Below are 16324 nucleotides of genomic sequence, written 5' to 3'. Positions count from 1 at the left end.
CGCTCTTAATTCCTGGCCTTTAGAAACTTAAAATCTAGTTCTAGAGATGAATCAGTTGCATAAAAATTTTAAAATATATATATAGCTAATATTATAGATGAATGAAAACTATAGAAGGTTTGAGACAGAAGATGGACCAAAGAAATCAAGGCAGATTTCATAAAGGAGGCAGACCAGTTGTAATTTCCAAGGAGCATATGAATTCCTTTCTAGAGTACCTTTTGCTCCTGTCTGATTCTTGCTGTGTTTCAGTATTAGCAACCTGCTGCTTGAAGTGAAGAACTACAAGTGGGATTCATCATCTCTAGCTCCCCCCAATACCAAAGGTTCAGGAAAACTGCATGAATCAAGGAAAACAAGTAATGGCAATACAGAGACTACTGGGGAAGTGTGCCTATCATCTCCACCTTAACCAAGGTTCCCAGTCAGACTTTTCTGGGCTCTGTGGAAAATAATAAAAAAAGCCAAGATTTAAGCACTTAACAAATATTATCTCATTCAATCCACAACAAGCCTGGGAAGTAGGTGATTTTATTATTCATCTTACAGATGAGAAAACTGAGGCAGACAGAGGTTAAATGGCTTGTTGAGGGTCCCACAGCTTAGAGACGACTAAGGCCATTTTTTTCTTTTTTTTTTGGAGGGGAGAAGGCAGGGCAATTAGGGTTAAGTGACTTGCCTGAGGTCACACAGCTGGTCAATGTGTCAAGTGTCTGAGAGCAGATTTGAATTCAGGTCCTCCTGACTTCAGGGCTGGTGCTCTACTCACTGTACCACCTAGCTGCCCCATGAGGCCACATTTGAACTTAGATCTTCCTGATTCCAGGTTTAGTGCTCTATCCACTGCACCACCTGGCTGCCAATGGTGGATGGTATGATTTGCTATGGACAGCAAGGACAGTCTTGCCTGAAAAGAAAACATGTGCTATTTTCAAGATTAGGCCTACATGGAGGCAAGTCTTGACCCAAAATATCACTTCTGCCAACCAGCCATGATAGGTCTGATTAGGCCCTCTTACCAGGCCTGAAAACCTTATCATTTGGGCCATTCCTTTGGGTTAGGAAACAAAACTGGTAATATGATCTTCAGAAGGCTGTTATCTGAGATGAGAGGAATGTCCTAGGCATCTCTCTAGCATTTTTCTATGAGCACGCTGGCTCCAAGAAAACCCCTGGATGCTCTTTTGACCCATTCTTCAATTTCCCATTCAATCTAAGTACTTGAATCTTTCCTTATAGCAAATGTGGCTGGTGGGTAGAGGAGGTGCATACATTATTGTTTGAGATTGAGAAAATACAGGACCAGGATATATGGTCCTCATCTGTGCCTCCTTGTATGCAAGCAGGTATAGTGGAAGGTTGAGGACCAGGAGCTCTTAGCTGTGCTTCTAGGCTAAATTTCTTGGTATTCGTTGTCTTGGTAGCACAATTAATAATTTTCCAGTAGGGAATTCTCCCTTTATGCCATTACAATAGAAATTCCCTCCTCTTGTGCTGTATGATGCTTCACAGATGTAAAAAATTAACACTTATTACTGTGTATGTGTCATGGTTCACTGAATCTCTGTGGAGGAAGGGTGCCAGGATGCTTCACTTATTTTTAAACTTTAACAATCATTTGATCTCTAATAATATTCAAAATAGGGAATGGCACAGGTATGTAATCATATGCTTGGATGCTATAGTACTTTTATCTTCTAATTGACTGAATTAGCCATATAGCCAAACTTCTGTTAATTGTGAATAGAGTTATTGTTTATAAATTTAATTCTAGCTCAAAATAGGGCTGCAAGTTTCACTATATGCTCATGCTGCCCAAATACCTCTGACCTTCACCTTGACTATCTTGTGATATGTTGTTCACATGTTTCCTTCCTCTACTGTATCTGTTTCCCCATGGACCTGTTTCAGTTTGGGTGACCTTGGAGAATGCCCAAACATCATTTTATCTTAAGGATCTGAACCTAATAACACTGTCTTTCATCTGCTATTTGCTGCCAGTTTCCATAGCTATCCAGAGCATTACTGGAAGGCTATAGCAACGCCTACCCTAGTATTATACTGGGTCCATATTAAATTCATACAATATTGTATGAGCTCTATAAGAGTAGGACAATCAACCAAGAGAAAAATTCACTAAAGCAATCTGGAGAAAAATAGATAGATAGAGGTTTCCACTAATCATAATGGGGTGGTCAAGGAAGAGTCCATCAAATTCTAATTATGTAGTCTGAGAAGGGTGAAGTAATCTATTGATATTCTCATCTTTGGCAAGGAACTGTGAAACAGACAAATAAACAATGCCTTGCAATTTTACTGTTGTAAACATCTTAATTATTTAATATTTGTGAACCATAGTTTCATTGAGACTGATCTGTTTCCAAACTATTCCAACCTTTCACGAGTTTTGGTGCCTGCAGATCTGGGAGGGGCTATTCATTTTGGTCAGCGGCCTTAAAAGCATCAAAAAGTTAATTGCACCTTGGGAGAAATAAGGGAAAGCAGCCCAATGACGTGGCCTGTGTTTTGAAGATGTAGAACTGTTGGTTCTGGGTCTGAAAATCATGCTAATGTTGGAACTGGTTCTATTAGCTTATTTGGTTCCCAGTCACTGACTTTCAGTGTAGCCAAGGAATATGATGTCTGGACTTGGTGTAAATCAGCAACCTTCTAAGAGCAAAGGGAACTTATTAACACTTAACAAGGATGAAAAGTGGATTTTTCTTGAAGTTAGTAAAGGAAAGAAATCATCATATTACACCTTTTGTTTTAATATTAAATTTGTCCTGTTTCTAATTTTGTGAACTGAGTAAAAACCTTCAAATGGTTAGTAAAACATAGTCTCATCAATCTTTGTATTTACCACTCACTAAGCAAGTGCTGTTCTGTCCTTCGATTACAACCTATTTAAAGTCAGAGACAACATCCAGCACTATTTTGTTTTTATTTCAAAATCTCTCTAGTCAGAGAGCCAAACTTCTAAAATTTCTTTAGTTGGATAGGCAAACTTTTGTGAATAGTTAGTATAGCATCTTAATTGTTAATAGAATTATATAACATTTAAAAATAATAGCCAATAAACAATTGTTGATGGCAATGATATAGAATCTTTTGTGATCCTGATTGGGTTTAAGATTTTTTTTCTTTTATAAATAAAATTTGCAAAAATGTTATTTTTTTAAAAAATTATGAAAAGATGAAGTTAATTTTCTTTTATCCTGGGAAATTTCGAAGGGATTGTTGAAAGTGTATAACAGAGATGTGATACATCTATGTCTGGAACAACTTTGAGTAACCAAGAGAACATTGTCATGAAATACACCCAGTAGAACAAGGAGGAACTAACCTATGATTTAGCATTTCAGAAGAGCCAGGCTTTATTTAATCAATGTGGATAATTCTTTCACTGCTTCTTAAAGTAAATCCCTCCCCACCCTAGTAGGTGGTCTTTGTTAATGGCCAAAATGTTTATAAGTTGGTGGTCAACCTTCTGGTAAACCATTTCTCTAAATTTAGCTTGGCTGGTCCTGAGAAGGCAGATACATGGTCCGTTACTAAATCTGTACTCTGGCCCCTAGGACTGCCAGTGACTATATGTTTGTGAATGACCAATATGGAGATGGGGCAATGTAAACATGAGGAAAAAGACTAGTGAGGAACACACTGCCCCCAGACTCGATTAATTAGTACTTACCTGATGAATATTTGCTGAGGAGTTCATAAGTAGAGCACAATATTGAAGGGAAGGGGAAGGAAAGGAGACCCTCAGAGGATGAAACCTGAAAGTTTTATTTTATTTATCTCAATGTTTTCTTAAACCCTGAAAGGTTTGAAAGCCAAGAAGGGAATTTTAAACTTGAAGTAATAGAAGTGTAGTAATCTGCATATGTAACACTTTATTAGGAGCCAGTAGAAGTCATTTCTAGTTCCTGCTGTACCCTTAATTAGCTTTAGGACCTCAGGTAAACTACTAGATTAATTTCCCTTATTTGTAAAATAAGTGGTCCCTTCTATCTCTGACATTTTATGGAACAAAGAGCTTTTGAAAGCTTTTCAGTAGAGCAATTACAATATAAAAATGGCATTTAAAGGATATGTTTGATAGACGTATGAAGAATGGATGGGAGGAGAGACACACTGGAAACAGAGGAGCCAGATAAGAAGCTGTTATAGTAATACAGGCTTAAATTGAAAAATGTCTTGACTGGGAAAGTAGGCAGGAAAATGCATAGGAAGGAGATAGTTTGAAGAAAAAGCTAACAGGACTTGGTAACTGACTGAATGTGGTCCCTCGCTTAAGGAAGAAAGCTTCATGTTGTTCCTGAACTTAGATTATTTAATGGTGGTTATTGAATCATTTCTTGGTCCCTGGAGGATGAGACTATGTTTAGTATACAGTTTTATTTGGTAGGTTTGAATAGGCTGCAGCATATTACCAATGAAGATTTGCAGGCTAGAAGCAGTCTAAAAGACAGACTCTATGAAACTTACATAGAGAAAAGGAGGTGAGTATCTCATGTGGTAAGAGTGTGGGATAAGATGGTCAGTTTGAAAGAGTATATACAAATTATTAAATGACACAGAGGAAGACCCCCATATATATGTTATCATGTAACTTTTCCCCTTTTTTTTTCTTCCTTTCCCCTCTTCCTACCCTAGAGATGGCTACCATTAGTGTGTGTGTACAAAATCATTCTATACGTTCTTCTATTTATCAGTTCTTTTGCTGGATGTGGATAGCATCTTCCTTCATATGTTCTTTGTAGTTAAATTTGGGTATTTATAATAGTCAAAATGACTTAGTCACTCAAAGTTGTCCTTAAAACAGTTTTGCTGCTACCATATACAATGTTCTCTTGGTTCTCCTCATTTTGCACTTCATTATTTTGTACAAATCTATCCATGTATTTCTAAGATTGTTGAGCTCATCATTTCTTACAGCACAGTAATATTCCATCAAGATCATATACCACAATATGTTCAGCCATTCCACAATTGACAAGCATCCCTGCAATTTCCAGTTTTTTTTGCACCAAAAAGAGAGCTGTGATAAATATTTTAGAATATGTAGGTTCTTTTCCTTTTCCCCCAATCATCTTTGGAAATTAGCCTAGTAGTATGGTATTGTTGGGTCAAAGAGTACAGGCAGTTTAATAACTCTTTGGATATAATTCCAGGCTGTTCTTCAAAAAGGCTGGATCAGTTCAGTTCCACCAACAGTGTATGTGTCCCAATTTTTCACATCCTCTCCAACATTTGTCACTTTGCTCTTCTATCATTTTAGCCAATCTGATAGGTACAAGATGATACCTCAAGGTTGTTTTAATTTGCATTTCCCTCATCAATAATGATTTGGAGCATTTTTTTATATGACTATAAATTGTTTTGATTTCTTCATCAAACAACATAACATATGTGGACCATGTTGCAAACCTTAAATTGTTATTGACCTGCTAGCTATTGTTACTGTAATGCTTTTGTCCATTTCCTGGGTTACCATGGCCAAAAAACCATAGTTTCTTGGAGCCACCTTTTGGTAATGAGTCTCTTGGTATTTAGAAAGGCTGGTTCTTGACTGCTGCATAAAAAATATGGGTTCAGACTCAAAGCCTTTCCAGATTGCTTTTGTTATTGTTCAGTCGTGTCTGACTCTTTGTGACCCCATTTAGGGTTTTCTTGGCAAAGATACTGGAGTGGTTTGTCATTTCCTTCTCCAATTCATTTTACTGATGAGGAAACTGAGGCAAACAGGGTTAAGTGACTTGCCTAGGGTTACATAGCTAGTAAGTGTTTGAGGCCAGATTTGAACTCAGTAAGATATCATCCCGACTCCAGGCCTGGCGCTCCATTCTCTGAGACACATAGCTGCTCTCTAATTTGCTAGGAATTGCCTTATGTTCTCCATTGGCATGGTCTTTGAGAACTCAGAATTATCTCCATGTTATGAGGAGGCATTGGAGGCTTTTTAAAGGGAAAAAAACCCTATAGAATACTTTAAATAAACATTTAAGTAAATATTTACTGTTAAAAGTACTGTTACTGGTCCCATCACCCTTAAGGAGGAAAAGCATTGGATATATTTGACACATTAAAATGTGAATGGGTATTAAAATCATCTAACAAATGCAATGATGTCACCTTTTATTTAATATTAAAAATAAATAAAAGTTATTTAATATTAAACTATATTTCTTTGGAAATAATAATTTATATTACTGTTGCAAAATGATTCCTTAAGAATATGTATGAAGTGACATACAGTAACAGAAGTTATTTGGTGGGTACTTTTTCCCATTTGAATATTTTAAATGTTAATGTTTCATAATTGTTATAATCTTAGTAGGAAATACACATCAAATGTTGAGTAAATAAGCATTTACCCAAAAGGGAATTTAAATATGCACTTCCCCTTTCTAAAAAAAGAAAATATCCCTAAATATGAAATAAAAGAGTAACAAATAGTAAATAATTCAATTTTAAGTTCTATGGATTAATAATGTTGGTTGCAATTAGTCACAAAAAGGGGAAGTTTCTCTCAGTACAGAACTCACCCCCAATTTGAGTTAATTTATTATTTATATCATACAATTTTATTGGCTATGGTGTCAAGACAAAGAGTACTCACACCATCTTTGTTTGTGCACTAATATTTTCTAAGGATTAGACTGAGATCTTTCTTAGTACTGGGGGAATTGTAGGAATTGAGTGAACCATAGTGACTCCATCTTGTGACTAAATTCTGGACCTAGCTCCATTTCCTCTCTATTCAATTATAGGCCTAGTCCAATTTTGGTCTTGTGAGAAAACTTTATTCAGTTATGGGAATTGTGAGAAAACTTTACTGCATTGTTTGAACCCAGTGGTGGGATTCAAATAAATTAACAACCTGTTCTCCACAGAACCAAGCAGAGGTGCCACCACAGCTGATGTGGCAGGAGCAGGCCCCATCCTGCTGAACAGCCGGTTCACTGAACTCAACCTAAAATTAGGTATTGGTTCTACTGCACTGGTGCGAACTGTCTGAATCCCACCACTGTTTGAACCTAGCCCTGTGTGGCTGGGAAGCTGGACCACCTCTACCTGTTGCTTAGAGACCCTTCACTAAAGACCTAGATTATGCTGACCACAAACCCAGTCCAGTCCAAAGACTGATGCAAGAAGTTTTCTCATAATTATACCTCTCAATCAACCTGTATGTCTTAGCTGAAAACTAGCCCCATGCTGTGAATCAGTTATTGTTTCCTTGTTCCTCTGATCGAATACAGACACTTGGTGGGGAGTGGCACACCTTTGATTTCAGGGAGTTGCACTTGTTCCTTCTCTCCCTCCCAACTTGGAAAGCTCTTATTTGTCCTCTAATTAGAGATCAGATTACCTAATCGTTTATCCTGATTTATATTCTGTTAGCCATTTTCTTTTAATGAATAAAAATCTGTCTCCCCCATATTCGGGGTCCAGTTCTAAGCTGAGGAGGTCTGTTCCCAATTAGTTATGCAATTGGCATGCACTGCTTAATAACTCAATATACTTGGAAGCTCAAACCTTCATTTCCTCAGACAATCCACATGCCACAGTATTTTACTTAGACAGCTCTTATGCACTGATTATGGCCTATTTTTGACTTCAAGTTATTTGTGTACTTCTTATCTTCAATCAGATAGTAAGCTCTAGGAGGGCAGGAACTCTTCCTTACTTATTCTTATGTTTCTCCCTCCAGGCCTATCACATATGAAACACTTGAACATGTGTTGAATAGTTTTTAGACTTGTATTTTATATCACACAATGTGACTACTTCTATATATGCTACTTGTAAATTTTCTGGTAGAACCTATTTCAGTCAATGAACTGTTTCATTGACATAATTTTTTCAGGGTTAATCCTAATCTTTTATCCATGGATGACTTCCTTTGAGATCAATATGAAAGTATCCAGACAACATATTTTGAAAAAACCAAATTTTGGAAACATATGAATTATCAGAACAATTCTATTTATGCCATTTGATTCTCAACTTTAAAGAGGGTTGCTTTCTTGTCTGGCCATTAGAAACACATTTCAACAGAAAAGTTTTATTTACAAATTATTATAATTACTGAAATAAGTTGCTAGATTTATATCATAAATTGAAAGCTACACTAATGTTCTAATGAGTTGCTGTTTAGAGAAATTTTCCTGAAGGACTGGCCTTCAGATACTTGGGATCTTTACAAAGTACAAATCTCTAGTTAAAATACACCCAAGGTGTGTTTATGGAGAGTGCTCATCATCTGTTGAGAGTCCATGGTTGCCATGGAAGTTAACTGGCACAGTAACAGTGGTGGTGTATTGTTCATGTATTGAATGTATTGTTAATGTATTGTTAATGCAATGGGAAGATCTTTCCCATCCATTAATAGGCACTCTTTAAGTTACATGGAAGCCTAAGTCACATAAAGTTTGAGTCACATGGAGCCTGTGGTAGGAGGAGCTTGTTGAATGTGATGGAACAGGAAGGTGTGGAGCAGAGCTGAGAGGAAACAAGACAGAGCAGTCAGAGCTGGGAGAGATAGAGACACAGAGGAGCAGCAAGCGTGAGTGAGAGAGGGAGTGATTTTGCCCTTGTTGTGGGAAGGCCCTAACAGAGGGAAGGCTTGGGGCTGGTGGTGCCTCCTGCATTGATAATGGGTATAGACTTCTTTGTTGCTATGATAGATCTGGCTTTCTGGTGTTGGGATTTGGCTTTCTGGTGTTTGAATAAATGTTTTGGTTCTGTCTTCCATGTAGAGAGTCTGTTCTATTTTGAGATTCAGAACTACGCCAGCATATGCATAGCTGCTGTAGATGCTGTGAATATCACATTGGCACGACAGGTGGCAAGAACTCAGAAAATTTATATGTAAAATACAGAGAAGGAGCTAAATCATACACTATAAAAATCTGCATGTTGAATGGTTCCTGCAATAAACTGGAATTCTGGTTCTGCTCAATACCCTGTTGCCTAATTAGTGCTGCACCCTTGTTTTCCTAAACCCTTTTGGGGGTAGAGAGGATGAGGGGTTTAAATATCTGAAATGTTATTGTATGGATCTATTATACTTATCCTTGGGTAAAATTGAATTACAGGGAGTTACTGTGAGTCACATTTTGGCTTAATGAAGTACAATATGAAAAGCCTGCCCTGGGCTCAATACATATGCTTTTGAGAATTCATGGAAATCAGAGTTACAGATCTGGAAGGGACATTAGAGCTAATCTAGTCTAATCCTTCTTGCTTTAAATTGGTAGCATCTGAGGCACAGACAGGTTTACTTGGCCTGATGACAGTCACCCAGCAAATCAGTGAGAAAGCAGGGACTAGAACACTGTCCTTTCCTTCACCCCTTTTTCCATCATATCGCAATCTCTGGCCTGGTTTAGAATAAGACAATCACCAGGATTGGTGTCCACCATAAAGAGGGTACCAAAAAGACTCACTATTATATTAGGTATGTGCTCAAAAAAAGGTTGTTGCATTTGTCTTTCTTTTTTAAAGTTATAAACTCAAAGCAGAAGTTCAAATATACAAACAAAAAGATGTACATGAAATCATAAAGTTCCATTTAAAAAGATAGAAATGTAGTAAGGACACAACTCTCCTTTGTGATAGGGTTCTCCCAAGTCTCTGTGAGCCACAGTTAATAGTGGGGGTGAGGGGCAGAGAGGCAAGGGCCAGCTCTTGGTTCAAACCCTGCTTTCCTTTGGAAATCTAGGGAGAAAGCTTAGAACCCCATCCTATCTCCCAGGGTAATCTGAATGGCCCAGCTCAGCTAATAAAAAATAGAAGAAGAGGAAAGGAGAATTAATAAGCAAAAGGAGTCGTTAGGAGCCTGTAGAGGCAGCTAGGTGACCTAGTGGATAGAGCATTACAAAATGCAAAATGGATAATTTTGATTATGTTAAATTGAAAAGGTTTTGTACAAACAAAGCCAATGCAACTAAGATTAGGAGGGAAGCAGAAAATTGGGAAAGAATCTTTATAACCAGTGTCTCTGACAAAGGCCTCATCCCTAAAACATACAGGGAACTGAGTCAAATTTATAAGAATACAAGTCATTCCCCAATTGATAAATGGTCAAAGGGTATGAACAGGCAGTTTTCAGAGGAAGAAATTAAAGATATCTATAGGCATATGAAAAAAATGCTCTAAATCACTATTGATTAGAGAAATGCAAATCAAAACAACTCCTGTCAGACTGGCCAACATGACAAAACAGGAAAATCATAAATGCTGGAGAGGATATGGGAAAATTGGAACGCTGTTACATTGCTGGTGGAGTTGTGAGCTAATCCAGCCATTCTGGAGAGAAATTTGGAACTATGCCCAAAGGGTTACAAAGATATGCATATCCTTTGACCTAGCAATACTACTTCTAAGGCTGTATCCTAAAGAGATCACAGAAGTGGGAAATGGACCTGTATGTACAAAAATATTTACAGCAGCTCTTTTTGTGGTGGCAAATAAGTCGTGGTATGTAAATGTAATGGGATACTATTGTGCTATAAGAAATGGGGAACAAACGGACTTCATAATAACTTGGAAAGACCTACGTGATCTGATGCTGAGTAAGGGGAGCAGAACCAGAAGAACATTATACATGATTACAGACACACAGTATCTGTGATGACTAAATTTGATAGACTTGGCTCTTCTCAGCAATACAAGGCTCAAAGACAGCTCCAAAAGACTCATCATGAAAAAAACTATCCACATCCAGAGAAAGAATTATGGAGTCTGAATGCAAATTGAGGCAAACTATTTGCTCTCTCTCTTTTTACTTCTTTTTTGGCTTTGTTTCTTCTTTCTCATGATTCATTCCATTGGTTATAATTCTTTTTTACAACTTGACTATTGTGTAAATAAGTTTAATGTGAAGGTATATGTAGAATCTATATCAGATGCCATCTTGGGGGGAAGAGGGGAGGGAAGGGAGGGGGAGAAAATTTGGAACTCAAAAACTTGTGAAACTGAGTGTTGTAAACCAACAAGAAAAAATAAATTAAAAAAAGAAATAATGAATGAGAACTGGAATTAGGTTAGTGGCTTTGTAAGTGAAAACAAAAGGACAAATGCAAGAGGTATTATGGAAGCAGGACTCACAAGACTTGACAACTGTTGAATGTTAGGGGGGAGAGGGTAGGAATCGAAGTTGATTTCAATGTAATGACCTAACAAATGGGAAGATGGTAATATCCTAACAGAAATAGGTAAGTTAGGAGGAGAATCAGGTTGGGGGGAAGAGAATAAGTTACATTTGGGACATACTGAATCTGAGGTACTAATTGGATATCCAGGTAGAGATGTCTGGCATGATTTGAAAATGGTATTCAGGGGAGAGAGTAGGATTAAATATATACAGAGGGAGACTGGAACCAAAGCGAGGTTGGGTGAAAATGTATAGAGATTTTGAGGGTATGGAGTAGAGGAGAGGAGTGAGACAAGATGGATGGCCTCAATTTTCTCAGACAAGTAGGAGGGGAGACCTTCTACCTCAGTGGTCTTCCATGAGTCCTCCACAGAGTATTTACCCAATATCTATTCTATAGGGCTTCCTCTAGGTCTTGAAGAAAAAACATTCCTGGGTAGGAGTGTAACACTCATGCTGTATGTTTATTATCCCTTGACAATTTGATATAACTAGTATATTTCTTTGATGATCTTTTGTTATTTCTTTTGAGCAGTGAATCTTTTATATCAGTCTTTTGTCTATTCACCCCTACCACGTGCCCCCTCAACTGACCTTTGGGACCCCAATTTTGGTTCCGTTGAGATTGTGGTAATGTCTGTTTCATAGTCATAAAGCATCATTGAAAGAATATTTTTGTTAAGAGCTCAGTTTTACTGCCAGGGAGCAACTTGACCTCATTAAAAGTGTTGCTGCTTTTAAAAATTTCAATCCAGCCTACTCTTCCTTCGATAATTTAATTCATTGTTGTTGTCCCAATTCTTTGTTTATCTTAGACTAAATCAATGGACTACTCATTCAACTGCATGTCATAACTGACCAATAAGTATTTTTCTTCCACTTGATTTTTCCTGCATCTGTTCTATTTTGAGTGACTGTATGTAGATTTCTTTAAGGAAGATCTGTAGTATCCTGGACCAGCTTCACATAATGAGCACAAAATCATTTGCAAAGAAGAGCATTGTCTTTAGAATTTAGAATCTTTTATTTGGAATTTGTGCTTCACATACTTTGTAAGAGTGACCAAGACCTTTGGTGAACATACATATCCCTCTTTTATCTTTTGTTCATAATGATAATCAGAGGTGGCTGAAAAAGATAGCTCAGTGATTGCATCTGTTAAGAAATCTTATATAATTTCAACATGGACATTAGAGACAATGTGGTGAGGTGCCTTTAAAATTGTATTTTGCTGTGCTGAATTAAATGCTGTTTTTTGGTAACCAACAAGGGCTGACACTAGTTCTTTTTTGTCTCATGTACCCAGAACCTAGAACAATGACTAGCACATAGTAGGTTCTTAACATATTTTTATTGAAATGAAGAGGTGGTCTGTTGAAGAAAATTATTAGAGAAAGCCTGCCTGTTTCTTTTTCATATTTTGATTAAAGATGTCCTCAATATATACGTAAAACTATCCTTATTAAGATTTTTGTTAAGCTGAGAAAGTAGGTATACGTTCCCTAGGTGTTAATGAGTTCTTAGCAGCAGTGAGGTGGCACAGGGGACAAAGTGCTGGGTCTGAAATTAGGAAGACTCATCTTCCTGAGTTCAAATCTGGACTTAGACACTTGCTAGCTGCATGACCCTGGGCAAGTCACTTTAACCCTGTTTGCCTCAGTTCCTCATCTGTGAAATAAATTGAAGAAGGAAATGGCAAATCACTACAATGTCCTTGCCAAGAAAACCTCAAATGCAGTTGCAAAGAGTTGGACACACCTGAAATGTCTGAACAACAATAGCTACCACCATATAGAAGGAAGTGATTAAAATTTTTTTTAAATATCTCCCCCTTTCTGAGGTCTCTTGAAAACTGAGCCTTTAATGCTTTCAAAATTAGATCACCTCCAGCACAAAATCCTTCTGTGTATACTTGGTCATGTCCAATTATTTTTCTTAACTTCATTTAAAGGCTATTCTACATCAATTCAATTCAGTAAGTATTTATTAAATGCCTGCTATATTTTTCTGTCTTTAACATTTGGTTAAAATTGTGGTGTTAAGAGTGCACATGTACTGGTTCCACTGTTATTAATGACAAGAAGATATTAGTTCAGAAAAACTCTAAAATCTGTTTTGTTCTCCTTCTGATGTCAATTTGTTCTTGAGATGAAATTGCTTTGTTGGCTCTCAGACTAGTTTTTATGAGGGTTTCTTTTCCTCTCTTCTGCTTTTCTTTGTTTTATGAGAGGATATCTTCTTCTGTAACATTTTGCAAATGAACCTGACTCTGAACCAGTGTTGTTCCTGCCTGACATGACTCTGCTCTGCCTAGAAATCAAGTGCTCTCTGGCTGAGGTGGTTTATAGACTTTTTTTGTAATTTTTTCATTATACTTCTCTAAGATGTTGATGATCAGAGTTATTGTCCTTGCCTTTTTGCCATTTTTTTCAACAGCTTGTTCAGAGAGGTTCTAACTACTGTAACTGAGCAAAATATATTCTTATCTCTATAGTTTCTTCTAATTTATTGCTGATTTTGGCCCTTGCTCTGACTCATTGATAGCATAAATACAAAGACAGGAGATTCTAAAAAGACTACTATGATAATAACTAAACATAATCACTTTCATTTTTGTGATTTTATTTGGTTAACGTGTCTACTATTTTCTGGCTCTCTTCTTGGCATACAGTGTATATAGATATGAAGCTTCTGGGTAGCCTACAAGCCTTTTCACAATCCTAAACCACATTTTCCAACAGATAGATATCTGTACATAGATATTTGCATGTATATATGTACATACACACATATATACACATATACATTACCTATTTATCTATCATCTATCTTTCCTTATTGAAGTCATTTAAATTAAGATATATGTCCATTTAAGTTAATTCTTCATAGAATTTGTCCACTTCATCCTTTGCAATGGATGCTAGCACATATATTTCAGTTATCTTCATGGCAGTCTTTTTGTTTTTCCTCATCATTAGTGCAGAAAAGGAATATTTCACGAAGTGGTATTTCTTGTTGCCTTTGGTATACAATGAAATCAGACTCCTCCAGCTCCTTAATTTTCCTCTTCCAAAAGGTACTACTTTCAATTAGTTTTAATTTCCTTAGGTCTTCCAGTCCCTCTAGAATGTAAGCTCCTTTGAGGGCAGGGACCATTTTGTTTTTGTATACCCAGAGATTATCTCAATTCCTAGCTTGTTTTCTCTCCCAGCCTTGCCAGAAGGGAAACTCCCTCTACCAATGCTGATTGGCAACTGTTGCTTTGCTGAATAGGGTGAGGGAGGTGGGAAATAAGCATTTGTTAAGCTCCTCCTATTTGCTCATCACTGTGTTAAGTACTTTACAAACATCTCAGTTGAATACATGTTGAATTCTATTGAATTAATACATAACAAGAAAGTAAATATTGATGAGGTCCAGCTCCTCCAGTAGTCTATTAATTCATTGGTTATTGGACAAAGCTTATATTTAGAGCAAGAATCATTATATTAATTCTTATACATGTCCTAAAAGCTGTGTTATCACCATCCATCCCCTTTCCTGACTCTATGACATCACCATTGTGGAAATGGAAGGGGCTACAGAAGAATGAGAATCATTTTATATTTTGACTTGTTTCATCATTTGCCACAGTCAAAGAATTCCTTACCTAGTGGTCAAGTGGATGGCCAGCTTCTTTATAGAACACTGGGCACACACTGTTGCCTAGACTATACTTAACATTATTCTAGCTTGTTAGAATTTTTCAGAGATTGTGCTCCAATGGTACGTATAGCTTTTGATGTCTTTGGGGTCACCTTCATAGCGCTATGAAACCTTGAAGTAGTGTAAATCAATTTCTTTTTTTTCCAGAACTCCGCTAAGCACTAGGGATACAAAGAGAGGCAGAAGACAGTCCCTGCTCTCAAGGATCCCAGAGTCTAGTGGGGGAGACAACATCCAAAAAGCTACATACAGACAAGCTAACAGGCAGGATACGTTTCAACTAATCCACAGAGGGAAGGCACTAGCACTAATGGGGACTGGGAAAAGCTTCTTGCAGAAGGGAAGATTTAGCAGGGACTTGAAGGAAGCCAGGGAAGCCAAGAGATGGAGATGAGGAGGGAGACAATCACAGGCATGAAAGACAGCCAGGGAAAATGTCCAGGGGCAAAAGACGGGCAGTCCTGTGAGAGGAATAGCAAGTGACGCTTTGTCACTTGATTGCAGAGCATCTGGGGGCGAGTGAGAAGCCTGGAAAGCTGTGTTCTTCTGACTCCAAATCCAGTGATCTCTCCATCACTCTCCACTGGTTCTTAATCCTCTCGTAAATGTGGTTATCACCCAGAGGTGTGCTGATCATGGTTAAGAATCTAGCTCTTTGGGGTGGGGGAAATCTGTATTGTTACTATTTTCTCCATCTCTTTCTTAATACTAGAAAATGATAAATGAAGCTGTTTTGTAGTGTATTCTGGTTTCTGAGGTGTAAGCTGGCTCCAGAGCATTCCTGGAATATCACGCATCTCCCACCAGCAAGAGATGGTGTGATTTCCCCTACGCACCCCCACTTCATACACAGCACAGACTAAGGTTCAATTTGATTTCTCATTTTTGAAAAATTAGTGGCTTCCATTTGATTGTTGTAGGCAGCTAAGTGGTGAAGTGGATAAAGTGTTGTGCCTGTGGTCAGGAAGACCTGAGTTCAAATTTGACCTCAGACATTTACTAGCTGTGTGACTCTGGGCAAATAACAACCTCTGTTTGCTCATCTATAAGATGGGGATAATAATAGCATCGACCTTGTAGGGTTGTTGTGAGGATCAAATTACGTAAAAATTAGAAAGCACTTAGCACAGTGTTTCACACACCGGAAACTTTGTATAAATGTTGGCTAGTTATTGGGCAGGTAGGTGGCAGAGTAGATAGAGTTCTGGGCCTGAAGTCAGGAAGAACTTGAGTTTAAATTAAAAATAGACACTTATTGGCTATGTGACCTTGGGCAAGTCACTTAACCTGTTTCCTCATCTGCAAAAATGAGTTAGAGAAGGAAATGGAAAGCCACTCCAGTATCTTTGCCAAGAAAATCCCCAAAGGGGTTACAAAGAGCCAGACACAACTGAAAATGACTAAACAACAAATTGTTATTATTAATATATGGTAGCACAATTGATCGAATATCAG

The 16324-nt window shown here is 37.5% G+C and overlaps 1 protein-coding gene across 1 annotated transcript in view; it reads right to left on the bottom strand.

Annotated features, from left to right (window-relative positions):
• The window catches only part of CCDC146 (coiled-coil domain containing 146), a 176444-nt gene that overhangs the window by 43402 nt on the left and 116718 nt on the right, over positions 1-16324 (bottom strand). The gene's annotated exons all lie outside the window — the stretch shown is intronic.

The sequence above is a fragment of the Trichosurus vulpecula genome, chromosome 5 (assembly GCF_011100635.1).
Source record: "Trichosurus vulpecula isolate mTriVul1 chromosome 5, mTriVul1.pri, whole genome shotgun sequence".
Taxonomy (NCBI): Eukaryota; Metazoa; Chordata; class Mammalia; order Diprotodontia; family Phalangeridae; genus Trichosurus; species Trichosurus vulpecula.
Note: the sequence above shows the minus strand (reverse complement) of the source record. Positions and strands in the feature narration are given on the sequence as shown.